Source organism: Gopherus evgoodei, chromosome 9, assembly GCF_007399415.2.
Source record: "Gopherus evgoodei ecotype Sinaloan lineage chromosome 9, rGopEvg1_v1.p, whole genome shotgun sequence".
Taxonomy (NCBI): Eukaryota; Metazoa; Chordata; order Testudines; family Testudinidae; genus Gopherus; species Gopherus evgoodei.
This window is the reverse complement of record NC_044330.1, coordinates 108266930-108292215: the sequence shown is the minus strand read 5'-3', so window position 1 is coordinate 108292215 and position 25286 is coordinate 108266930. Positions and strand designations below refer to the sequence as shown.

The following is a 25286-nucleotide window of genomic DNA, read 5'->3' as shown; positions in this document are numbered from 1 at the left end:
CACACGTCTGACAGACAAAAGTTTTACAATCAAAAAGCACCAATGTGGATAGCTCTTTGTCGGTGGGACAAAGCTCCCGCCCCTCATTGGGGATGGTTTTAGTTTGTCAGCAGGAAAGTGCTCTCTTGCTGAAAGAGCGTACTTAACAGTGGCACTGCTGTAGCAGCACACCTGTGCCAACAGAAGGTGTGCAGCATAGATAGAGCCATGTTGTCTTCTGGTGACTAACTTCTACTCCAAGTCCATAAAGCACACTTCCAATGTAAATACGCTATTCCTTAAGTATTACCCCTGCATACAACTCCCAATGATCATGACAAGTTAGGATCTTTCTGTAGATATTCTACGTTACTCTTTATGGATAAATATCCTGTAAGACATGTCTTTGGTGTAGTGAGTATGTGAGGTCTGAGGGGACAGATGTTTGCAAAGAACAGGGGACCCTTTGCCAAGGAGTCTGTGTCAGACTGCATCCTACTCGCCCATCAGTTCACTTCAAAGCAAGCTGGGCCTGTGCCCCTTAGTCTGGGTTACAGCACAGATGAACCATTCCTCACAGCAAACCTTGCAATACTTCCTGACAGCCTCTAGAACTGTCCTTCTCTCCAAGCTGAGAAATGAGCATTTGATGCTGGCACATACCTAACAGCAGCCACTGCATTACAGCAAGAGGTGGTGCTAGAGCAAACCCCACCCCCACCCCCAGCACAGCAGCAGCTACACTGCAGGGAAGTCTGTCTCCAGGCTGGGATTCGGCATGCCTGACAGGCAGTTACTTCAAAATAGACCATTTAATGCCATATTCTGGATTATTTCACACTCTGCAGCTTCCTGCCTCCCCCAACTTCCTCGTGAAGAGGCGGCAGCCCCTCCCTCGCCTCACTGCCTGTTTGAGTTTGATTTGTAAATGACTCTCAGCAGGGGCAGAGGCTAATGAAAATCACCATCTAAACTGCAAGTGAATCCTTGGAGATGAACAGCCACTATGCATGGACATTCATTCATCAGTCCCCAGTCCAGCCAATCAGCTCTGGCGGGAGGCAGTTCCTGAGGCAGAGCACTCAGACCCAGTTGTTAAATACAAAGAACTGCCTGTTTGATCCCAAAACACCTTGGGATTGGCACTAAAAATATTTGAGGATAAGGAGACCTCACCTAACCTCCTTGCACAGAAGCTGTGATCACAGCTCCACGCCACTCATGCTGCCTGGTAGTTCAGGCTCACCAGCTGTAGCTGGAAGAAAGTCTGCTGTGTTTGCTCCTGAATGGGATGGCCCTGGCTCACTGCACACTCAGATCCTGGGGCTGATACCTCAGAGTGCTTCTCATTCTGCCCTGTGTCTGCAAAACCCCTGACACACCAACCAGCACTGCCAAGAAGCAAACTCTCCCCCCACAACTCTGCCACTGAGCCAGCACTCCCAGCCCCTCGTTACTCCTGTGCACAGAAAGAACAGTCCCTCCTCCATCAGCCACCTGGAGCAGGAGACTTGATTAACCCAATCACAGCACCTACCTGAAAATATTAATGGACATGAAATGACCCAGTCCCTTTTAACTCAGCTGCAGCACCTAATTCAAGGGCACCCAGCAGCCAGGAGTTCCATGGGTTAGGTATATGTCATGGATAGGGGCTTCTGGCTGTTTGAAATTACTTAGAGACTGAACAGCTTTCCCCAGACCCTTCCTCATGCAGCTCCCTGGGAAGCGTGTCCCTTAACAGGAGAGTCCAAGCTGCAGGACACCAGTCTCCCCCTCTCCCGCGATGCTGCCAGTCAGTCCATACAGGTTGGGGTTTGTTAGCCAGTTTATCCTTCCCCAGAGTCCCAAACCAGTGCAGGACTAACCATTTCTGAGTGAGTGGACTGGCTCTCTCATAGCCGCTGGCATCTGCACAGCAAACAGGATGCATCAGCTCAGGTGGGAGCTGTCCCTTCAGCACCAGCCAGGCTTGTCCAGTGAGCACGGAGCAGCCCACTTGTTTGTCTCTATACACTTCCCAGCACAGTAAGGGCAGAGGGAGAGGCATGCTCTGGAGCAAACTGCCAGGTATCTGGGAGCAAGGGAGAGATGTGGGAGAAGCTATTTCTCTTAGCAGAGAGATCCAGGCCTCCCGCTGCAGGGAAGCCACCCAGGGAAACAAGTATTTGGTAGTCAGGTAGAGGCAGTCGGCCGGCCCCCTTGATATCAGAGCAGACATCTTCTCCCTCTAAAGAGCATTCATGGTCTGCAAAGCGACTAAAGCTGCATGGTGGGGGAGGTGCGAGGGCTGGAGATGTACCCCGAGTGAGGCAAACACTTGGACACATGGGATGGATGTGCTGAGTACAAAGGTCACTTTTCTGACCATTACTGCATTTTTACAGGTGACTAACAATAAATCATGTCATAGTCGTGCACATATAGGCCAAGAGGCCCTCTAGTGAGCTAGAAGCATCAATCCCCAAGCCAAGGCACTGATCTTACCTGCCCTGTTTAAGGACAGAGGGAGCGGTGAAACATCTGGGAACAGAACCCTGCCTCCTGGAGCCCTGTTCTAACCCCTAGACACGCTGCCTTGCTAATGCACTGAAAACTCAGGCAGCCAGGGGAGCTTTCGGCACAGACTTGATAATTCACCCTTTTTAGATTACCTCCCCCAAATCATATAACAGCTCTGCCAAGCTGACTGCACACTCTATTCCTCAGCAGAGAGGTACTTACCTTGCCATGTCGCCAGTGTCCAAGAGCCTTCCAGTAATGTATCAGGATGCAGAGACTTTTTTTAAAGGCCAGCAGGCACCCCTAGCTGAGCTCCTACATATCACAGACCAGAGAATTTCAGCCAGTCCCTCCTGCACCGAGCCAATAACTTGTGTTTGGCTAAAGCGGAACTTCCCAAAAGCTCTGATCTGAAACACCAAGATATGCAGAATCAATCATTTCCCTTGGGAGTTTGTTCCAGTGGATAATCGCCCTCACAGATCAACATGTGTGTCCTATTTCTAAATTTAATTTGTTTGGCTTCAGTGGCCAGGTATCAGTTCTTGCTATGTCTTTCTCTGCTTGTTTAAAGAGCCTTCTAGTAGCTGGTATTCTGTCCCTGAGAAGGTCCTTGATCACAGCACATAAGTCACCACTTGATCTTTGTTTTGATTGACCTCTTTAAAGTCTCTCAAAGTCAGACATTTTCTGCAGCCTTCAAATCATTGTTGTGGCTCTTCAAAGTGACATGACTAACTCCTGTCATATGTGATTCTCTCTCGCTCACCCAGTTGGTGTGAAGTAGTGTTTTCTTTGGGGTTTGTTGCTCTGCGTATGTGTGACGAACTGGGAATGTTCTTAGTGTTTTCTCTGAATACTGTGTGGGTGCCTCAGTTTCCCCTATGCAGTTCTTAAGTATCTAGGTGTTGGGATAAGGGTGTGTGATTGCTGCAGAGCAAAGGGCCAGTGCACCTAAATGCCTGGCACTCTGTCTCCTAGCAACTGATGGCCTGGGCCCCTCCCCTGCAAAGTGCCAACTGAAGGTGTTGGAGACAAAGGGATCAGGTGACCTCCTGGCCCAGGAAAGGAGCTGAGCAGAGAGGAGGGGCTGGAGAGGGTTGTTAGTCTGGAGCTGGCTGGGGACGAGGAGTGAAGTGCAGACGTGGGGGTCTGGCTCACTGCCCCCCAGAATGGACCTGGCCGAGGGGTTCAGTTTGCTGTACCTACAAGCTCTGTTTTAGACCATGTTCCTGTCATCGAATAAACCTCTGTTTTACTGGCTGGCTGAGAGTCACGTCTGACTGCAAAGTGTGGGTACAGGACCCTGTGGTTTCCCCAGGACCCCGCTGGGGCGGGCTCGCTGTGGGAAGCGCACGGAGGGGCAGAGGATGCTGAATGCTCCAAGGAGAGACCCAGGAGGTGAAGCCGTGTGAGCTTCTTGCCTTGAACAAGTCTGCTCCAAGGGAGAGGAGGCTCCCCAAAGTCCTGACTGGCTTGGTGGGAAGCAGGTCCAGAGCATCGCCCAGAGACTCCATGACAGTATGTAACACAGGCAAGTTGGATAAGTGTTCCAGGCACTTGAAACAGGAGGCAGAGTGGGTTGGAATGGTCCACATTTCTTGGAGAAGTTCATTTCAGAGTCTGCAACTGTCCCCAGAGAGGTTCTGTCTACCACAGACAAGCTTTACCCTCACTAGAGCATTCCACTGGGCCAGAGGAGCAGAGTTCTCAACAACAGCCCTCATCCTAGAACTTTTGGCTCAGACAGCCTAGGCCCAGGCCATAGAGCACTTTGAAGACAAGGGCTCAGGCCTTCAGCTCAGCTCTATTTATGGGAAGCTAGTGTAGAGAGCAGAGCACAGGTGTGATGTGCTCACGTAGCCCATGTTGCTAAGGAGTCATGCTGTGAGGTTCTGCATGACCTATATTGTACTGCTGTAGTCCAGGGAAGGTGACCAAGGTGTGTCTAACAGAGGCTAGGTCATTGTCCACCAGGATGGGACAGAGTCTCCTAGCCATCTGGACATGGTAGAAAGCATTCATTGCAGATACTGCTGAGAGAGAGCTTGGCAACAGCAAGGAATTCAAGAGGTTCATAAACTACTACTGAAGTGACTAATTGTGGAGATGAATCTTCAACAGAAATAAATGCCACCATGGCTGCAAACTTCTCAAAATACTCTCCCCTTTGCCCACCAGCACCACTTCTGTCTTGCTCAGGATCAGTTTAATCCAGCTGTTCTCCAGCCAAGCTCTGGGCCATCTTGGTGAAATAGTCTGATCATATAGGTGAAAGACAGGTAGAACTGAGTATCATCTCATGCTGCTGACACTTGAGTCCAAGTGTTCAGACCAGTTCATCTAATGGCTCCATGCAGATGTTGAATAAGACCAGAGAGAGAACTGATCCCCATGGGATTCCACAGGGGAGTGGTCCAATGGTGGAAATGCAGTTTCCCATCACTTCTTGCTGGGGAAGGAGTGATCATAGAATCATAGAATATCAGGGTTGGAAGGGACCTCAGGAGGTCATCTAGTCCAACCCCCTGCTCAAAGGAGGACTAATCCCCAGACAAATTTTTTGTCCCAGTGCCCAAATGGCCCCCTCAAGGATTGAACTCACAACCCTGGGTTTAGCAGGCCAATGCTCAAACCACTGAGCTATCCCTCCCCCTCGAGGAATATAGAAAGGAGCACAAACTCTGTCAAGTCAAGTGTCAAAGTATAATTAGGCAGGCCAAAAAAGAATTTGAAGAGCAACTAGCAAAAGAAAAAAAAGTAGTTAGTTTTTGTAAGTACATCAGAAGCAAGAAGCCTGCCAAACAATCAGCAGGGCCACTGGACAATCGAGGTGCTAAAGGAGCACTCAAGAAAGACAAGGCCATTGTAGAGAGGCTAAATGAACTCTTTAAATAATAAAAATATATGGAGATATACCTATATCTCATAGAACTGGAAGGGACTCTGAAAGTCCAGCCCTCTGCTTTCACTAGCAGGACTAGGTACTGATTTTTGCCTCAGATCCCTAAATGGCCCCCTCAAGGACTGAACTCACAACCCTGGGTTTAGCAGGCCACTGTTCAAACCACCGAGCTATCCCTCTCCCCCACCCCCTTTGCATCAATCTTCACTGCAGAGTATGAGAGGGAGATTCCCACACCAGAGCCATTCTGAGGAACTGACCCAGACTGAGGTGTCAATAAAGGGGATTTTGGAACAACTTGACAAATTAAACAGTCACAAGTCACCAGAACTAGACAGAATTCACTCAAGAGTTCTGAAGGAACTCAAACATGAAATTGCAGAACTACTAACTGTGGTATGAAAGCTATCATTTAAATCAGCTTCTGTACCAGATGACTGGAGGATAGCAAACATGCCAAATTTTGAAAAAGGCTCCAGAGGCAATCCTGGCAATTACAGGCCACTGAGCCTGACATCAGTACCAGGCAAAATGGTTGAAACTATAGTAAGGCACAGAATTATCAGACACACAGATGAAAATGATTTGCTGGGGATGAGTCAACACAACATTTGTAAAGAGAAATCATGGCTCACCAATCTATTACAATTCTCTGAGGGGGTCAACAAGCATGTGGACAAGGGTGGTGCAGTGCATATAGTGTACTTGGAATTTCAGAAAGCCATTGACAAGTTCCCTCTCGTAAGCAAAGTGAGCTGTCATGGGATAAGAGGGAAGATCCTCCCATGAATCAGTAACTGGTTAAAAGACAGGAAACTAAGAGTAGAACAAAATGGTCAGTTTTCAGAATGGAGAGAGGTAAATAACAGTCTCCCTCATGTCTGTACTGGGACCAGTGCTATTCAACATATTCACCAATGATCTAGAAAAAGGAGTAAACAGTGAGGTGGCAAAGTTTGCAGATGATATAAAATTACTGAAGATAGTTAAGTACAAAGCTGACTGTGAAGAGTTACAAAAGCAACAAAATGGCAGGTGAAATTCAATGTTCATAAATGCAAAGTAATGCACATTGGAAAACATAATCCCAACAACACGTACAAAATGATGGTGTCTAAATTAGCTGTTACCACTCAACAAACAAAACTTTGAATCATTGTGGATAATTCTCTGAAAACGTCCACTCAATATGCAGTGACAGCCAAAAAAGCTAACAAGATGTTAAGAACCATTAGGGAAGGGATAGGTAAAAAGACAACTTCCATTTGAGGACAGATTAAAAGACTAGGACTGTTCAGCTTGGAAAGGAGATGATCAAGGGGGGATATGATAGAGCAGGGTTTCTCAACAGAGGTCTCTGCTTGTGTAGGGAAAGCCCCTAGCGGGCCAGGCCAGTGTGTTTACCTGCCCCGTCTGATTGCAGCTCCCACTGGCCGCGGATTGCTGCTCCGGGCCAATGGGAGCTGCTGGAAGTGGTGGCCAATATGTCCCTCGGCCCGCACCACTTTCAGCAGCTTCCACTGGCCCGAAGCAGCGATCTGTGGCCGGTGGGACCTGTGACCAGGGCAGGTAAGCACACCAGCCCGGCCCACCAGGGGCTTTCCCTACACAAGTGGCAACCCTTGTTTGAGAAACCCTGCAATACAGGACAATAAAATCACGAATGGTGTGGAGAAAGTGAATAAGAAAATGTTATTTACCTTTTTACATAACCCAAGAACCAGGGGGTCACTCAACGAAATTAATAAGCAGCAGGTTTAAAACACACAAACACAGTACTTCTTCACACAATGCACAGTCAACATCTGGAATTTGTTGCTGGGGATGTTGTGAAGGCCAAAACTATAACTGGGTTAAAAAAATAATTAGCTAAGTTCATGGAGGACAGGTCCATCAACGGCTATTAGCAAGATGGTCAGGGATGCAACCCCATGGTCTGGGTATCCTAAGCCTCTGACTGCCAGAAGCTGGCTTTGTACAATGTGATAACTGCCCTGTTCTGTTCATTCCCTCTGAAGCATCTGGCAGGGGCCACTGTCAGAGACAGGATACTGGGCTAGATGGACCATTGGTCTGACCCAGTCTGGCCATTCTGTTTTTGCGTGTATCCCTCCAGGAAGGATTCAAACGATTTTAGTGAATTGTGGAACCCTGCCACCTCTCTCAAGTGAGACAGAAGAACCTCACTGTCAACAGTGCTGAACACTGTGGAGAAGTCCAGGAGGGTGAGACTGAATGTCTGCCCTGTATCCAGTAGCAGGAGATCATCCCCCAGTGCCAACTATAGCACTTTCAGTTCCAATCCTGGCCTGAAACTGATAGTAACCTAGATATGGCACTGGCTTCAATTAGATGAGCATACAGTTGGCCTTTGGTTAGTGTCAAAAGGAGCTGCTCAGGACTGGAGATATGTCACCAAGTGTAGTGGTGACCACGGAAGTATCCAGAGTGGATTCTTTAGGATTGGTCAGACTGTTCTGTGTTTGAGGGAGGAAGGAGAGTTCTTCTCTGAATGAGCACTGGTTGTTCTGATCAGGAATGGCCAGGAAGAGCAGGGCTGGATTCATAGGTCTTGGCCCGAGACTCCTTAGGGTGCCCAGAACTACTCGGGAGAGTGATTTACTAATCTGTTGGAAATGGGCAAGCTGTCGGGTTGGCTTCTATAATGGGAGTTGATCTGTGCTGTGTCCACCAGTGCATGTAGCCCACTGGGTGAGAGTGGGAGCCAGCTGACCGAGTATCTTTTCCCCCTATATTTAGTGTACTTGCTCTACAACATCTGGAGTGTGAAACACAAGGCTCCGTAAACCCCAGACTTATTCAAACACACAGTGCGATAGTTAGTTAAGGTTGCTAAGGGACAAGAATGGGAAACTTAAAGCCACAGACCTAGCACCTGCTATAGACATACACAGCACAGACTCACCCAAACACACTGTAGAAAACCAATCCTCCCCATGTAGTCACCAAACTCAAACGCAGACAACCTCAATTCTGCCCACCACAAAGCCAACCGAAGCACCATACCGCTGGATTCAAAACAATACAAACCCCTGGCCTAATTGTCAGGGTGTTAAGCACTGGAATAAATTGTCTAGAGAGGTTGTGGAATCTCCATCATTTGAGATTTTTAAGGAGCAGTTAGACAAATACCTGTCAGGGATGATCTAGATATTTAGTCCTGCCATGAATGCAGGGGACTCTCAAGGTCCCTTCCAGTCCTATAATTCTATGATTCTATACACACCAGAGATCAGTGTGGCCCCCCATCACCCTCACCGCTAGGACAGCCTCTGCCACAGCCAATACACATGCTTCCCATGCCACTGCTGACCAGCACCATCCCCCACATAGCTAGTAATAGGGTGACCTTATTTCCCAAAGGGAAACAAGACAGTGCCCAGGGCTGGCCCAAGCCTCTCTCTCTAACCTCCTCTCTCTCCCACCCCCCTGGAGGACTGGCCCCAGCCACTTGCCTGAACCCTGCTGGCTCTCCACTCGAGGGTGTCGATAGTTGCTCAACCACGCCACTGCTTCCCAATCCACACCATTCCTCGATACTGCACTCACCTTTTTAACAAGAGTGGGCATTTGCCCAGTTGGCAAGAGCAAATGGGACAAAGCCCTCTTCTGCCAAAAAGTCGGGATTGCCAGGACAGGGCTTAAGAAAGGGACTGTCCCAGCCAACCAGAACATATGCTCATCCTAGCTAGTAACTAACTCCACCCTCAGCCAATGTGCATGGACTCCCCCACCCCACAATGTACGCATGCACTCCCCCCCACCCCCGCACTGCCAGTGACCGACTGCCCCCTGCAGGGCCAACTGCATGCCCCACGTCACGACTGACAGACCTACCCGCATGCAAAGATGCCCCAATCAGAGGCGTGCACCACTGTTCCTGCAAGGTAGACGGAGGTCACAGAGGGAAGCATACACTATTTATCATCACTTACAAACAACACCACAGAGCACAAATCTGACCATTTGGGCAGTCAGTTACATGAATGCAGAACTCATCAAAAAAGCCAAAACAAACTCTTCATAACAATAACATAACACTTGCACAGCATTTCTCCATGTCATTCTGCAAGGCCTAGAGTTAAGATTGTAACGTGGGCTGTCATCACTTTACAAGGTTAATCAGTTTTTTCAGGTATATTAAACTTCTTCTGTTGCCATAGAGATAAGTGTGTTTATTTTTTTTTAAACTCACTGGATAAGATGAACTTCTTGCTGTGGGCAGGCTAGAGGTGGCCACATGCCGTGGTTTTTAACTGAAAGGGCTCTGAGCAAAGGGAAGACCAGCCCCCTGAAATGTGGCATATTGCAACACTAATTTAACAACTACAGAACTTCTCAACCCAAAGAACTTAGCAACATTCAACCAGACTAAAACTGATAGTTCCAAAACAGAAGATTGCAAAGGACCCATTGAAAGGAAACTCCTAGTGCAATCCAAGCTGTCCAGTCATCATTAGTGCCTCCCTAACTGCACAAAAGGAGACCATAGCACCACATCCAGGCCAGCTCCACACCACGAGTGAGGGACAGCGCCGGATCTGCGTGGCTAAGGGTGTACAAGGATTGCAGCAGGTTCACACTGCAGACTCACAGCTAACTGACTGGGGTGAAGACAGGCTGATGGCGACTCTGTACTGCCGACACATTATCCCCCGGCTCTGAGGCCTCTGTCACATACCATGCTCTCGTCATCCCAGCACTGAATGGCAGCTCTGCTCCATTCTCCTGTGCTGAGCACCCTGACACACTGGCTCACAGTATATGAAAAAGCCTGTCTTTTTCAGACCCAAACAGGAAGCATGGCCTGTCCTTGTGTCCTATGGCTGGGCTGCTGCATCACTGTCAGGGTTTCAGTTGGGGCTGTTGGTGGCATCCCTTTGGCACGTTTCTAAGCTCCCCGCACATGACTGCTTTATATAATGCTGCCCCTATGCATCCCCTGACAGTGATCTACCAGACAAAAGGCAGCTCAGAGGCCAGCTTTCCCATGCCCATCACAACAGAGCTGATGGGCAAACAGGGCAATGCTCAGTACCTCCTTCGGGTTGCCACAGGAAAAGCCAAGACCTAGGGAAGGATAAACATGAGCTTCCGTGTGCCAGGCCGAAACCATCAGGTCCCCCCACACCGCTCAAAGTTCTGGCTTTCTGCCCCCTTGTGGCAACAGCAGCACCATGTCTCGACAATGCCCCATTGGCAGAGTGCCTCAGCCACGTTTCACACATTTCACAAGGACAGAAAGAAGGGCTCAGTCTGACCTCCTCATCTGAGCCCTACATAATACTGTCCAGAAACCCTCACCCAAGAATTCCTGCAGCTAGCCCAGAACTAAAGCTGGGGGCGTATTTTTCAGCAAATCATTTATTCACTGAAAAATGCAGTTTTTGCTGACCCAGAACTATTCACAAATCCATGCCATGTCACTGAATAGTATCAGCTGAACTGAAAAAAGCAAAACATGTGGAAATGTCAAAACAAAATGTTTCAACCCAAAATGTTTAGTTTCAATTTCAGACATTTCAGAAAAGCAAAGAACTACACTCACGAAATGCCGGGAGACAGGGAGGGGAGGAGGCGGCGCTATTTGGGGCAGCTCCATGGCCTGGTTGTGCAGGAGGTCAGATTAGATTATCACAATGGTTCCTTGTGGCTTGGAACCTGTGAGGAGGTGGCCTCCTTTATGACTGCTAGCCACGTAGTTAGAACTCTCACTGGGGATTCTGGAGACCCCAGTTCAATTCCCCTCTGCCTGAGGCGTGGGTATCAAAGGTCGGGGCAGGCTAAGGCCTGATCTACACTGGGGGGGTGTCGATGTAAGATACGCAACTTCAGCTTCGGGAATACCATAGCTGAAGTCGACGTATCTTATTCCGACTTACCTCCTGTCCTCATGGAGCGGGATCGACGACCGTGGCTCCCCCGTCGACTCTGCTACAGCCGCTCGCTCTGGTGGAGTTCCGAAGTCGACGGGAGCGCGTTCGGGGATCGATATATCGCATCTAGACGAGACGCAGTATATCGACCCCTGATAAATCGCTCGCTACCCACCGATACTGGTGGGTACTCGGGACGTACCCTAAGCCTCCCCTAGCCCAGGCTATGGCCCCGCCTAGGATCTGCCCGAGACCTCGTCTCCCACCCCCCCCCTCCCCCAAAGCCAGTGGAGACTCAGCTTCAGCCACGGCCAGTGGCAGCTTGGGGCAGGTGGGCCAAGGCTCCACTGGCCATGGGGGGCACTCCTCCTGCCATGGGGGGAGGAGCTAACCCGCTACCCATGCTGAGAACAAGGGATTTGCACTTGGGGGGTTCCTCATTGTAGGGGCATGTTCTAGCCTCTGGTTTTTGGACTATTCTGGTGTAAGGCTCTCTCAATCTCTCCTGTTGAAACTCTTCCATTTTGTATAAAAATAATTAATCAAAGAAACAGTGACTTGAACGTGATCTTGCACATCACAGCTGAGTGGCCTGCCCGCCTGGCCACAGAGTCAGTCACTCTGTCCTTGACCCCATGAGCATTTGTTAACATCCAAAGTGGCATCCTTCACTGGGCCAGCCTCTGGATCACACAAGGCCTTTTCTGTCTACTATCCGAAATCTCCTCCCTACATAGGTATTACAGTCCAAGTTTAAGGCCAGTGGGGCCACCAGCACTACTTCCACACTAAACCCACAGTCATGGGGTGGACCAAGATCAAATAACCCCTTAACCTTCTCTGGGGTAAACTAAAATAGATGAGTTTCCCTAGTCTCTTGCTATAAGGAAGGTTTTCCAGACCCAGGCACAATAGCTAGTGGCGATCTCACTAAGGCTACGTCTTCACTACCCACCGTATCGGTGGGTAGCAATCGATTGCTCGGGGATCGATATATCGCGTCTCATCTAGACGCAATATATCAATCCCTGAACGCGCTTATATCAATTTGGGAACTCCCCCAACCCGAACGGAGTCGTGGAGTTGACATGGGGAGCCGCGGACATCGATCCGTGAGGACGGTGAGTAATTCTATTTTAGATGCTTCAACTTCAGCTACGTTGTTCACGTAGCTGAAGTTGCGTATCTGAGATCGATTTTCCCCCGTAGTGTAGACCAGCCCTAATACTGTATACAGAGGGAATTTCACATTCCTACTCCTGCTTAAAGTTTTTCTCTTATTCATCCCAGGATGGTGTTCACCCTCCACACCCTGGCAGGAGCTCATGTTTCACTGGTTTATCTGCCACAAACCTTTATCCTTTGCAGAGCTGCTGCATTCCAAGATACAGACCATATCCCAAAAGCATGACCTACATTTTTTCCTCCTAGTTGTACGGCCTTTTGTTTGGCTGCATTAAAACAGATTTCCCAATACTCAAATCGAGGAGAGACAGAGCCAGACCATCAGCTCCTGCCCAAAGAGCACCAAATTGCTGCCAAGGGAGCCATAAGACCTGTCCTAGCCAGGTCTCTCCCCAGCCTTCCTCCTGCATTCAGACAGGCACCTGTTAACAACAGAGGCTGCTCGATGCCCTGATGGACTCCACTTGAGCTCAGACAGGCAATTGCTCTCTTTGGGATGTGTCAAACTGAAGCTGCTGTACTCATCTATGAGCCTCTCTTGCTACTGGGAGGTGTCAGCCTCAGCAGCAGCAGGGCAGCGGCGCAAGACACCAGGGCATTAGAGAAGGCACTTCCTGCTTTCCCCACAATGCCATCACCCCCAAACAGTGGGTTCCTGATGCAGGCAAAGCCCACTCCATGCATTGTGGGGAGGCAGAAGCAGAAATGCTGCAACCCAGAGCTGGGGTCTGTGGGAGAACTCCAACCAGGGACATCTTCCACTCCCAACCCCCCAGAGCACCAGGGTCTGAGCACTCAACCTGCTCTGCCCAGCTGGGGTCTGGGGAAAAGGGGACACCATGCCACAAAAGCCCCCAGCAGGAGCGTGAACCTGCCCTCCACCTGGGGAGTCCTCACCTTTCAGACACCACCCAAGTCCAGCTGACAACCTGCCCTGAAATGCACAGGGATGGGAGAGGAACAGAATCCGCTCAGTGAAAAGGAAGAGAGACCAGCTGCCCACCCAGCTGCACAGTGCAGGCTTCAGGCCCAGCACCCCTCACACCTGGGCACAATCTAGGCCCTCTTACCACGATCTTGGCCTTGAGCCCACCAGGCCATGGGAGGGAGACACGATGGGGCATCTACCAGGTGCTTTCAGTAAGCGCCAGTGTAGCATGAGCTCAGCTCCTGGGGAGGGGAGCTCCCGGATGGAGACAGAAGGCTCCACACCAGGGGAGAACCTGACAAGACTTCAAGCAGACATGTCCTGCAGCAGCCACTGCTTCGCTGGGGTGACATCAGCCTCCCTGGGAGCTGGCAGGCAGGACACACTGTGCATACAGGCTGCAATGCTCCCAGACCTGCCAGGCTCCAGCAGACACAGCAGCCCATGTTCCTCACCAGCCACAGCTTGCGTCTACAAATTGAATTTCACACTCATGTGCCCTTGAACAAGACACAGGTGGCTGAAGAACTCTCTGTCACTCGCTCCCCCGCTGCAGCTGTCTTCTCTTCTCCCCGGCCCCCACCTCTCCTTCTGCACTGGGTGCAGGGAGGGGAAGTGGGGCTCACAGCCACCTGCCCCAGTCTCTTGCAGAACACACAGCAAAGGCTGCATTTGGACAGTGCTTGCTCTCTGCTGAGCTGTGACCCCAAGACCCAGACCTGAGCAGCTCCCCTGAAATGGAGGGGAGAGCAGTCCAGAGGGCTGATCCCAAGCACTGAGCACTTCATTGCCAGTCCACAACCCCATGGCACAGCATTATTCTTGTAAATATCTTCTATAAATAACAGCCATTTCTGCAGTTGGATAAAAAATGAAAGACGCTTTTCTGGAGGTCTCCAAAACTCCCAGAAAACAACCGCAATTCTCAGCCAAAGCCTCCCTGGGATCAGATAGCATTTCACCCCAGCCCCCTTGTGTCCCGTCATGGAGACCAAGAGAGAGGGAGTAAGAGGAAAAAGGAAGAGACAGACAAAAGGGTCCTGGCCCTCCTCGTTATCCTCACATATAGGCACAGAAAACCCAGGGGCAGCTGCACCATGAACATGCACGGATGCTGCCTGCACCTGCCTGGCCCTAGGAAGAGGGAGCCAAACTGCTGGCAGTGGCATTCCCTCCCCACCAAAAAAAGAATGGGTCTGGGACTCCATTTTCTACTATTCCACACCTGTGAACAAGACTGGTTATCCAAACAGTTCTAAAACACGAGCACAGGAATTGTCAGACCAGACCAGCACAAGAATCCAGCCCGCAGCATCAGCGGCAAGAACCCCCAGAAGAGAATATCCTTCTACCTAACCCCCATCAACTGGCATTTGCCCCATGCCCGAGAGCTCACATCCCTCTCATTGGTGTCAAATATTAGAGGGGTAGCTGTGCTAGTCTGGATCTGTAAAAGGGCAGAGAGTCCTGTGGCACCTTATAAACCAACAGACGTATTGGAGCATGAGCTTTCGTGGGTGAATGCCACTCCGTCAGATACATGCTTTGGGTATTCACCCACGAAAGCTCGTGCTCCAATACGTCTATTAGTCTATAAGTGCCACAGGACTCTTCGCCGCTTTTCCCTCTCATTCTGACCTAATGGAACTCTGGCTGTCACTGACTACAACTTGGCAGGGGGTTAGACTACACGATTCTTGCAGTCCCTTCTAATCCTATGATCCTATGTCCCCATCTAATTGCCTCATTGCTACGTGTGTGGCCTCAATGACACCTTGTGGCAATGAGTTCCACAGGTCAATTGTGGGGTGTGAAAAAGTATTTCCTTTTCAAGAGTGCTGCCTTTCAGTGTCCCTGCACTGGCCCTTGGTCTTGTGCAGTGAGCAATGGCGAATGGCCGCATCTGATCTCCCTTCTCTGGATAATTCATCATTGTGGATCCCTCTACCTCACCCTCTTATTTGCCCCTCTTTAGACAGCCCCAACGGTTTCTCTCTCCATGTGGTCTCTCCTAACCCTTAATTCTTCTCATTGCCTGCCTCATAATGCCTCCAAGGCCTGCCCCACCCTGGAGATGGGCTGGCCCAGGGGAGCTGTGTCCGGGGAGGGTGCTCATTGATTTGGACAATGGCACTAGAATATTCTCCTGTTACTTTCTTGCAGCCCAATAGCTCAGTGGATTCCCTGACAGTGGCTGCACACTGAGCTCAGATTTCATTGGCCTATTGCTCACCAGGATGCTCAAGTCTTTTCCTGATTTAACATAAAACCACTGACAAGTCTGAGGCATTCGTTCTTTCCATAACATGTAAGTAAAAGGATATGGGTGAGGACCACAGATAAGGACAGATTAAACTGAAATCAAGACCCTGTTCTTATGCTGAAAGGTCCCACAATGCCTGTCACATAGGGGTAACTCCCAGAGACAAGGCACATAGATCATCTGATCCTGCTGCCAGCACACTCTGCAGAAGCTCTGGTGCCCGAGGAAGCCATGGAAAGGCAGTGCTAAGAGGCAGATGCCAAAGGACACCAATGCTTCCATGGCACTAAAGCAGCTTCAAGTACTTTGTCCTCACCAAAACTCACTTAAATCAGCAGCAGGTTTGGAGACAACTGAATACAGGCCTACTAGAGATATGATCAACTGCCTCCATGTAACTAGGAACCTAGGTGAGAGAGCCAAGCGGTGACAAGTAGGGGGAAGAGACCTGTGAACCTGCCAAGCCAGGAAGAATGCAGCCCCAGGATGGAGAGGGGAGGGCCTAGTGCACAGGGAAGGGCTTACCCTACACCTCCACAGCACCACCTGCAGACGAGGCAGAAGCTCCTGAGCTCCAGGGCAGGAGGGATGGCTTGCTTGTGAGCCCCTGCAGCCCAAGCAAGGAGTTTCTTGGGCCTGGGAGGGCACAGGAAATGGTTTCTCTTGCTGCAGTCCCAAGGGGAGAGAGCTGCCTGAACCACAGATGTGGAGGCCAAGGCCAGAACCTGCAAAGAGGCTAACCCACCTTCCCATAGTCCCCAGCAACTCTCTACCATTCACCATGTCTCTGCTCAGATCCATGAGTCAGGTCTGCCCCTCCCCGGACCCAGTCAGACCCTGGGTTCGGACTGTGCAGCTCTAGATACGACACCCACCCCCAGTCCATGCAGAGACCAGCAACCCCTACTCATCGCTCTGCGTGGGGAGGCCTCCTCCAGGAGAACAAATTCAATTTGTGGGACTGAGAGCAGCGGGTGATCCCACCTAGCAATGCTTGCACAGCCCCAATCATTCCACACCGCAAGCCAGGGGCTGACTGAATGCAAAGCAGAGGCAGAGAATGTGGAGGGGGCAGGACTGCTCACAGAATCATAGAATATCAGAGTTGGAAGAGATCTCAGGAGCTCATCTAGTCTCATCCCCTGCTCGAAGCAGGACCAATCCCAACTAAATCATCCCAGCCAGGGCTTCGTCAAGCCTGACCTTAAATCCTGACCCCTCTCCACAGCACTCCCTGCTGGCATAGCTTCCCGGAACTCCCAATTCCACCTCAATCTCTGCACCACTTTGAACGCACCTGCCTCTTGCTGGAGACTCTTCTGGGGCACAACAGCGAATTCATGTGAGGACAAGGACCAGGGGAACTTGCAGGTCAGAGAAAGATGAGCAAAGGCTAAGGCTGCTCTCTGCTTCTCCCCACGGAGCATGCTTGTAACACACCCTCCACCCAGCTGGTCGCACTGCTTGGCACAGAATGGCTGGATGGCCTAATTTCTGAGGCAAGAGCATGAAATGCGCAGAAGGAAGATGATGCACAGAATTAGACCCCACCATGCTCCCCCAGGGAGAAAAGCAGCTCTGAGCCAAAACATGGATGCACCCATATCCTCAGATGCCAGCATCCCTGGCACATACAGAACCCCCTTCTCTTTTGGCTGCCCTAACAAAACTTGCCCACTGCAATAGTGTTGTGGCAGGGTTTGACTGCTAAAGAAGTTAGGTGGTACCTGCCTGCCACCAGTACACAACTGGTGTAAAAACCACAGTAAACAAAGGGCACTCCTCTCTGATCGGTCAGCCTGCATTTGGGAAAGATGCTTCCACTGTTCTGTTAGCATATCAGACCAGCCTCTTCAAATATTATCTTGTGTCCACAAATACCATTCCCTGAGTGCAGAATGCCATTCATGCTGATCACCAGTGAAACAACCTGAACCCTAGGGTCTGCCAAGGCCACAGCACATCCTATACACAGTCTCCAGGCCAAGATTCTGCCCCAAACTCTCTGCCACATGTCTTGCTGCTTAGACTGACAGATCTGCATGTGAAGCAAAGTGTCTCCTATGCGCAACTGGGCTGTAAGGTGCATGGAGGGGACACCCTTACCCAGGATGTGGCTGGGATTGCAGACTTTACATTGTAATTTAGGGCAGAGAAACATTCATACGCACATTGAATTTACATCAACAGCATCTGATATCACCTGGAACAAGGCCTCTTCACACTAGGGGAGACAGGAGAGAAAACGCACAGAACTCTGAGTAAAATCCGCCTCTCCTTATGCCAGAGAACAGTCAACTGCCTTGAGAGCTGCACCCTCAGTCTGCCCACATTACAGACTGCCTGGGACAAGCACTGCAGGTTATACCCCCATCTCCAGTTTTATCAGTTAGTTACCCAGACATCCCTGGGCCATGCAGTGAACAAAGCCCATCCATCCAAGGCCCAGTAAGCAGCGGCTCTTCAGCTAAAGGCTGGACAAAGTGCTCTGTAGCCCATGAGTAATTTACAGTGGAGGCCTGAATGGAGGCAGGGCCTGTTGTGCAAGTTCTATGACATCTCTATAGAACCCCGACAATCCCAGCCCAGTAACCCCCTCCAGACAAATATCACACACCTCTTGTTGCTGTGGATTCCCCCAGAGTTCCAGACAGTGTTAACAGGAGCCATTACTCCCCATTCCATAGCTGTTGCTTCACTGCAGTTTCTCCCAAGTAAGGCAGAGATTGCCCCAGCTGGCTTGGATACACAGTTTCAGCTGTAGTGAGAAATACAGGCACATTTATTTATGCATTCACGTTACATACACACGGCAGCATCCTTCTGAGGAGGCAGGAGGAGGGCACTATGCAGATGGCAATGGAGCTGAACAGACAATCTGCTCCCAGTTAACAATTCTGGCTCTCATCCAGTGTAGAACCAGTCAGACCAGTTAGTGCAATGTTATTTTGCCCTCTCCCCACACACAGCTCTGCAGGTGCCCCTCAGTACCAATCCACAGCCCTCCCACTGTTCCACCTGAGCTCCCCACACACTCTGCCACTTTTCCTCAGTCCTGCTCTGCAGCCCCACAGGCTATTCCAGCCTGGGCAGAGACTTTTAAGCAGACACAGCCTGTGCCAAATACCAAGGCTTTGTGATGTCAAGGCAGATCTGACCTAAGGCAGAGCTGAACCCAGGATTCAGAACAAAGAAAGGCCTCAGAGGTGCAAGCTTGTTCCAAATGTCATCAGCGACGAGCTGATCTTAAGCACAGGCAGGAGCCATATCTAGCACAGTAACAGTCTCTTTCAATTCCCACCCGCCATGCAGCATTCCCATTAAAGTGAATTTCCAGCCTTTCTTGTTGGCGGAAGTCTGATTCTAAGGCATTTATCTGGCCTCCACTGTCATAGTATCCAGGGGCCTCTCTCCATCTAAAGTATTTACCTCACATGCCCCTAAGCAGCCTGGCAAGGCTGTTCTCCCAGTTCTACAGATTGGGATGGAGGTCCAAGGAAGCTAAGGGACTTGCCCAAGGTCTCACAGAGCACCTTCTGTCGTCTTCTGAGCCCTGCGGAGCTCCAAAAACCCCTTGGCTATCCTTCCTCTCTTGACTACAGACGGACACACATACCAATTAGATGAACAATGCACACCTATATGCATGTGCACTGACCGTGGCTATTTGACACAAATTGGATAACTACACACACTATTTGCTAATTATGGTAATTTGAACTCAATTTCCCAACGAGACCACCTAAAGTATTTAAAAATAAGAGCCAACAGCACAGAGATACAAAGCACCCATGCGCCTCAATGGTGTTAACTCTGAAACCCAGTGCTGGATGTCCAGAACTGCAAATATGCAGGCATCCAGCTAATCTCAGCATCCTAACTGCACAAGTCATCATGGTAACAGTACATGCACATGGCCAACTGTATAACTATGTTAACTGCAAATGCGAATTAAGAAAATACATGCACAATGCTAAAAATGTGACCTCTAAATGTCAGCACTTAACTATTTCCCTGCAGATCATTTTAGAAGTATCCAGCTAAAGAGTGGATTTTACACAGTTGTTGGATTCAGTAGCTGATATCAGGGGGCTGAAGAAAGGTGGGGTGGCTGCATGGGACAAGGCAGGCTAAACTGGGGAACTAAGAGTTAAATCTCTTTCCTCCAAAAATGTTATCACCTCTGCTCCTGCCTAGAATGGGGACAAGCTTCTATCATAGACTTGACACCTTCCTAGTCTGGGCACAATCCTTTCCCCATGTACAGCCCTTGTTCCAAATCAGGCGGTAGCTAGGGGATTTCTTATGATTGCAGCCTCCTTTGTTCTGTTCCACCCCCTTTCATGGCTTTGGCACAAGGTGAGAATCTTTTGTCTCTCTGGGTCGCCACCTCCTTCTAAATGGAAAAGCACCAGGTTTAAGATGGATTCCAGTAACAGGTGGCATGGTAACATGTCCTGTGAGACCCCCAAGCCTTCATTCCTCCCTGCCTGACTCACAGGAAGGCCTCCCTGCAAACAGAGCCATCCACAGACAATTGTCTTCATTGATGGGAGCCATCAAGATTCCAAACCACCATTAACGGCCCACACTTTGCATAATTACAATAGGCCCTCAGAGTTATATTTCATATTTCTAGTTTCAGATACAAGAATGATACATACATACAAATAGGATGGCCACACTCAGTATATTATAAGCTTTGTATTGATACCTTACAAGATACCTTTTGCATGAAGCATATTCCAGTTACATTATATTTACACTCATCAGCATATTTTCATAAAATCATATAGAGTGCAAGGTTACAGTTACCACCTCTGCTCCTGCCTAGAATAGGGATGTATATGTTCCCCAATGTCAAAAGTACCCCCATCTGCGTGACAGGAACTCAAGATGTTTCCAATCCCTTCCCGAGAACCCACCTGCCCCTTACACAGTGGGCAAAAACCTCTAGCTTCCCACCAGCTGCCTCCTACACCACAGTTACAGGGACAATAGAAACTAGAGCTGCACACGGAAAAGACGGTTACTCACCTTTGTAACTGTTGTTCTTCGAGATGTGTTGCTCATATCCATTCCAGTTAGGTTGTGCGCGCGCCGCATGCACATTCGTCGGAAGATTTTACCCTAGCAACACTCGGGGTGGGTCGGCTGGATTGCCCCCTGGAGTGGCATCGGATACTACCCCTGCCGGACCCAACCGCTCCTCAGTTCCTTCTTGCCGGCTACTCCGACAGTGGGGAAGGAGGGCGGGTGTGGAATGAATATGAGCAACACATCTCGAAGAACAAACAGTTACAAAGGTGAGTAAACCGTCTTTTCTTCTTCGAGTGCTTGCTCATATCTTCCAGTTAGGTGATTCCCAAGCCTTACCTAGGCGGTGGGGTCGGAGTGAGATGTGGCAGAGTGTAACACTGCGAGCCGAAGGCTGTGTCATCCCTAGACTGCTGAACCAGGGCAGAGTGGGAGGCAAAGGTGTGGATTCGAGGACCAGGTTAGCTGCGCGACATATCTAGTGGATGGGCCTACGTGAGCCAGGAAGGCAGCAGATGAAGCATGAGCCCTGGTAGAGTGTGCAGTGACGTGGCCGAGGGGGACATGAGCCAAGTCATAACAGGTGCGGATGCACGTCACCCAGATGAAATCCTTTGTGAGAAAATGGTAGAGCCCTTCCTACGCACCGCCACCGCAACGAAGAGTTGGGGTGTTCCGCAGAAGGGCTTTCTTCGCTCGATATAAAAAGCGAGTGCTCTACGGGATGTCTAGGGAGTGCAATGTTGCTCCCTGCACGATGACGTGGCTTCGGGAAGAAGACCAGAAGGAAGATCTCCTGGCCACATGGAAGGCCGATACCACTTTGGGGAGAAAGGCCGGATGTGGTCGCAACTGCACTCGTCCTTGTGGAACACAGTATATGGAAGTCTGCCGTGAGAGCCGACGCGCGGAAACTCGTCTTGCCTATGTGATGGCCAAGAGGAAAGCGGTTTTCCAGGAAAGGTACAGAAGGGAGCAAATTGCTAACGGCTCGAATGGGGCGGCGACATAAGTCTGGTAAGAACCAGTTGAGGTCCCAGGTTGGGGTGGGGCGGCATACCTGGGGGTATAGGCGCTCCAAGCCCTTGAGGAGCGAGATACCATAGGATGTGAAAACACTGAGCGGCCATTCTCCCTGGGTGGAAGGTAGAGATGGCCGCCAAGTGTACCCTCAATGATGATACCGCTAGGCACTGCTGTTTAAGAGAACCAGAGGTAGTCCAAGATGGTGGGATGGAGACCTTGGTGGGAAGAACGTTCTTCTCTCCACACCTGCTATGCTAAACGCTTCCACTTGGCCAGATATGTTGATCTAGTGGAAGGCTTCTGCTACCCAAGAGTACTTGTTGCACTGGGGCAGAGCAATGCAACTAAGGACTGGGTCAACCACTTAGGAGCGATGCCGTGGAGATGGAGGAACTGTAGGTCTGGTGGTGATGACGTTTGCCGTGGTCCTCAGTTATGAGGTCCGGGTGAAGAGGTAGAGGGATGGGGTTGGCTATTGACAGGTCGAGCACATGGTGTACCAGTGCTGCCTGGGCCACGCTGGAGCAATCATGATCAAGTGGGCTCTGTCCTGCGTACTTTCAGCAGGACACCTGTGGATGAGGGTCGGGACTGGTGGAAAAGTGTAGAGCAGTTGAGTCGTCCATGGTATCAGGAAACGAATCCGCTATCGAACCCTGGGAGAGGCCTTGAAAGGAACAAAATATCTGGCACTTTCCTGTTCTCGCGAGACGCGGAAAGAGGTCCACACGGGGAAATCCCCACGTCCGGAAGACTGAAAGAATAACGTCCGGGTGAAGCGACCACTCGTGAGAAAGGAAGGATCTGCTGAGGCGATCCACAGATGTGTTCGAACCTCCGTGAGAAGGACACTATGAGGTCTATAGAGTGGGCTATAAAAAAATTCCCAGAGTCGAATGGCTTCCGGACAAGGGTCGAGGACCTTGTCCTGCCTGTTTGTTTATACAGTACCATGGCTGTTGTGTTTGTCTGTGATATTGACCCCACTAATCGGCCTGCAAGTGCTGCTGAAATCCTGGCACACAGGCGGCCTGCTCTCAGGCTCCCGGACATTGATGTGCAAGGCCAGCTCCTGAGATGACCAAAGGCCTTGAGTGCGTAGATGTCCGAAGTGAGCACCCCAGCCCGAAGAGATGATGCATCCCGTGGTCAGGGGACATAGAGGGCTGGGGGCTGAGTGGACGCAGCCCGTGCACACACCAGGGAGGGGGTCAGCCACCATTCAAAGGAAGCCTAGGATGCTCGGTGGGAATGGTGGACTATCGTGTCCTATGGTATCTCTGCCTGGTCAGTGACAGTGCAGTTGAGCCCACGGTTGGAGGAGGAGAGGCGCAGGTCTGGCGTGTTTCGTCACAAACGTGCAGGCCGCCATGTGACCCAGGAGACCAAGGCAAGTGCGAACCGTAGTCACAGAACAGCTTGCAGGCTCTGGATGATGGCCACCATTGCCTGGAACCTGGGCAGCGTAAGACAGCTCAGGCGAGATTGGAGTCCAGGGTGGCACCAATAAAATCTATCCTCGGAGTGGGAATCAGAGTGGATTTTTCCGCATTGATCTCAGGCCTAGATGTAGAAAAGGTCCTTGACAATGCCGACGTGATGGGTGACTTGTGCCTCGGAGGTCCCTTGGATGAGCCAGTTCGTCTAGATACGGGAAAAACGTGTATCCGATGTTGGCGGGTGGCAACTACAGCCATGCATTTCGTAAATACTCTTGGGGCTGTAGAGAGGCCGAACAGTAGGACCGCGAACTGAAAATGTTGGCGGTTGGCTACGAACTGAAGGTACCTCCTGTGAGGAGGGTAGATGGCTATGTGAAAATACGCATCTTTCATGTTGAGGGCAGCATACCACTCTCCGGGATCCAAGGATAGGATGATGGTCCCCAGGATACCATTGCGGAACTTCAACTTAATCATGAATTTGTTGAGTTTCCCGCAGATCCAGGATAGGTTTGCCTTAGGGATTAGGAAGTAGCGGGAGTAAAACCCCGTGCCCCTTTCGTGTTTTGGTACCTCCTCTATGGCTCCTTTGGCAAGGAATGTCTGCACCTCCTGAAGGAGGAATTGCTTGTGAGAGGGGTCCCTGGAGAGGGATGAGGAAGGGGGCTAAAAGGGGGTGTGTGAAATAAATTGGAGGTGGTATCCAAATTCCAGCGTGCGTAAGACCCAGCGATCTGATGTTAGCTGGGACCACACAGGGAGGAAAAGGGAGAGGCGGCTGGAGAAAGGAGGGAACGGAGCCTTTAATGAAACTGGTACGTCGTCCTCGGGCTCACCTTCAAAAGGTGGGCTTTGGCCCTGTGGTGTGGTTTGGAGGGACCCTTGGTTCTGGCCCCCTTGGGTGCCTGACTGCCTCCGACGACCGGTTCTACCCCGCCTTCTGGCAAAGTCCCTGTCCTCTGTCTGGGCTGAGGGTAAAAGCAGTGTGGCTGGTGGGCGGAAGGGCCTGCGCTGAGTCACTGGCGTGTGCATGCCTAGTGAGCGCATAATGACCCTGTTATCTTTTAGACTTTGCAGCCTAGGGTCTGTCTTTTCGGAGAAGAGGCCTTGCCCTTCAAAGGGGAGGTCCTGGATTGTATGCTGGAGCTCCGGGGGAAGGCCTGAGACTTGCAGCCATGAGATACGTCTCATAGTAACTCTGGAGCCTAGGGTCCTGGCTGCAGAGTCTGCTGCGTCCAAGGAAGCCTGGAGGGAAGTTCTAGCCACCTTTTTCCTTCGTCCAGGAGGGCCACAAGTTCCTGCCAGGAGTCTTGCGGGAGCAACTCCTTAAACTTGTCCACCGCCACCCAGGTATTATAGTTATAGCGGCTAAGGAAGCTTGCTGATTAGCCACACCGGACTTGGAGCGCCCCTGCAGAGTAGACTTTGCACCCCAGCAAGTCCATGCGCCTCACGTCCTTTGATTTTGGGGCTGGGGCCTGCTGGCCATGGCGTTCTCTCTCACTGACCGACTAGACAACGAGGGAGCAGGGAGGAGGATGGATGTATAAGTAATTGTAGCCCTTGGAGGGCACCATATATTTACGTTTCACTCCCCGGGCAGCAGGTGGAATAGAGGCTGGAGACTGCCAGATCGTGTTGGCATTGGCCTGGATCGTCCGGATAAAGGGGAGGCCACTCTCGTGGGGGCATCAGATGATAAAATGTCCACCACTGGGTCCTCTACCTCCAGGACCTCCTCGACTTGCAAGTTCATATTTAGTGCCACATGCCTGAGGAGGTCCTGGTGGGCCTTCAGGTCAATTGGCGGAGGGCTTACAGATGATGTTCCGGCTACCGCCTCATCAGGGGAGGATGAGGAGAGACCAGGGACAAGCAGGTCAGTTGAGGCCTCTTCTTGGTGGCCAGCCTCTGTCTCCCTTGGGATCTGGGAGTCTTGTGGCTGGACCGGCACTTCCTCCGAAGTAGAAGGAGGAGGGTGGCTTATAGTGGCTTCCTGCATCCGGTGCTCTGATGTGGCAGAGCAAGATGGGCCTGGATGTGCACCTTGAGCCTGATGATATGCCCAGGGTGTCCAGAATTCCCATTGGTGAGGGCCATGATCTTGGGCCTGGGGCTCATG

At 50.7% G+C, this 25286-nt stretch overlaps 1 protein-coding gene across 8 annotated transcripts in view; it reads right to left on the bottom strand.

Annotated features, from left to right (window-relative positions):
• NLGN3 (neuroligin 3) overlaps positions 1 to 25286 on the bottom strand; it is a 112131-nt gene that overhangs the window by 79989 nt on the left and 6856 nt on the right. For 5 of the 8 annotated variants that reach the window (XM_030575391.1, XM_030575398.1, XM_030575397.1 and 2 more), the window contains exon 2: positions 18277 to 18417. The exons of 2 other annotated variants lie outside the window; for them this stretch is intronic. The gene's annotated coding sequence lies outside the window, so the exon portion shown is untranslated. Of the gene's footprint in view, positions 1 to 17830; positions 17884 to 18276; positions 18418 to 25286 lie in introns of all 8 variants that reach the window. One more of the 8 variants, XM_030575393.1, reaches the window with a different exon arrangement.